The following is a 1790-nucleotide window of genomic DNA, read 5'->3' as shown; positions in this document are numbered from 1 at the left end:
CGCAGCCCCGCCGCCACACTCGCTCGGGTGTCCAGGCCCGAGCGGGGGTCGCCGGCGTGGCCAACTCACCGCCGACCGCTAGAGGGCCGTTTCCACGTTTTTATTAGGCAATAAAAGTTTGCGTGCGCAGAATCAGAAACGAACTGCAGTAGTGAAAAACTTTACCCCCAAAAGTGTGAGAAAAAAAGAAAAGAGAAGTGGTGCACGAGGTTAAAATAACCTTATACCTTTGAAGAGCCTTGGAAAAGGCACTGCTTCCACCTGCCCGGCTAGCTCAGTCGGTAGAGCATGGGACTCTTAATCCCAGGGTCGTGGGTTCGAGCCCCACGTTGGGCGGCTGTGGTTTTGCTTTCCCAACGGGCCCAGATCTCTCTTCCCCAACCCTGACCCCCAGCTCTGCCTTCACCTGTTCGACCGCCGCCGACTCGGAGCTTACTGTTTTCATCTTCTGAGTGCACAGGTGAAGGTTACCTGATGCGGAGACACACGGGTCCTGACCTCCCCCTGCGAAGGCCGGGGACTCGACTAAGAGGGTAGAGAAGACTCCAACAGTAATGAAACTGGCGTTCTGCCAATACGTTTGAGATGTGTGGGCCTTGATTAATATTTCATTAATTAGTATTTAATGGAATGCTGTGTGGTATTGATTAGTTTGGAGACCAGTTTCCTGTTCTTAAATCCCTTAGAGTGAATCAACTTGCTTTTTGCGTGTGGGAAGGGCTATGGGGCCGCTTCAGTGATCAGCTACTCACTGTCAACACACCAGTTAGGACTGTTTTCACCTTTCCCCCCCTAAGTTAGCGATTCAAATAGAGTATTTTTCCATCCCCCATTTGGGAGTCTGAAAACGTATCTTAAAAGTGACAACGACCTTTTTTTTTTTTTTTTTTTTCCCCTGCATAGGTTTTCCTAAAAGAACCCAATTTCTTAGAGGGCAAAACTTGGCCTTTGTGTTGACAGCTGCAAATGTTTTCCTTAGGATTTAAATCCTTTCCATGGTTCGCAGCAATTCCCAAACATTCTCCACAGCTACCAGATGCTCTTATCAATTCAGGATACAATTTCAGACTTTGGAAGGAAGGCACAGAAAATTTCAGCATCAGAAATAAAGATCCCTAAATACCTCTATCATTACAGCACTTAAAAAAATCTCTAGGTGATGGGAGGTGACGTAGAATTTTTCAAAAGGCAAAAACCTTGTTGGAGAAAAGGCGAACTGGTGAATTGACAAGAAGTCAATGAAGTGGCACACATCTATTGATTGATTGGTTGATTTTTATTTTATTTTTATTTTTTTTTAACGTTTATTTATTTTTGGGACAGAGAGAGACAGAGCATGAACGGGGGAGGGGCAGAGAGAGAAGGAGACACAGAATCGGAAACAGGCTCCAGGCTCTGAGCCATCAGCCCAGAGCCTGACGCGGGGCTCGAACTCAGGGACCGCGAGATCGTGACCTGGCTGAAGTCGGACGCTTAACCGACTGCGCCACCCAGGCGCCCCAATTGGTTGATTTTTAATTTTTAGTTCCGGTGTGGTTAACATAGTGTTATGTCAGTATCAGGTGTTCAATACGGTGATTCAATAATTCTGTACACTACTCAGTGTTCATTATGCTAAGTGCACTCTTTTCCCCAGAAGTCTTCATCATGCATCTGTTTAAAAAAATTTTTTAATGTTTTATTTATTTTTGAGAGAGAAAGAGAAAGAGAGAGAGAGTGTGAGCAGGGGAGGGTCAAAGAGAGAGGGGAAGACACAGAACCCGAAGCAGGCTCCGGGCTCTGAGCAGTCG

The 1790-nt window shown here is 46.3% G+C and overlaps 1 non-coding gene across 1 annotated transcript; it reads left to right on the top strand.

The window, feature by feature from the left end:
- Positions 1 to 263: 263 nt before the first annotated feature.
- TRNAK-CUU (transfer RNA lysine (anticodon CUU)) lies at positions 264 to 336 on the top strand. The gene has a single exon. It is a non-coding gene; the product is annotated as a tRNA-Lys (tRNA).
- The last annotated feature ends 1454 nt before the right edge of the window (positions 337 to 1790 follow it).

The sequence above is a fragment of the Prionailurus viverrinus genome, unplaced genomic scaffold (genome assembly GCF_022837055.1).
Source record: "Prionailurus viverrinus isolate Anna unplaced genomic scaffold, UM_Priviv_1.0 scaffold_40, whole genome shotgun sequence".
Taxonomy (NCBI): domain Eukaryota; kingdom Metazoa; phylum Chordata; class Mammalia; order Carnivora; family Felidae; genus Prionailurus; species Prionailurus viverrinus.
Note: the sequence above shows the minus strand (reverse complement) of the source record. Positions and strands in the feature narration are given on the sequence as shown.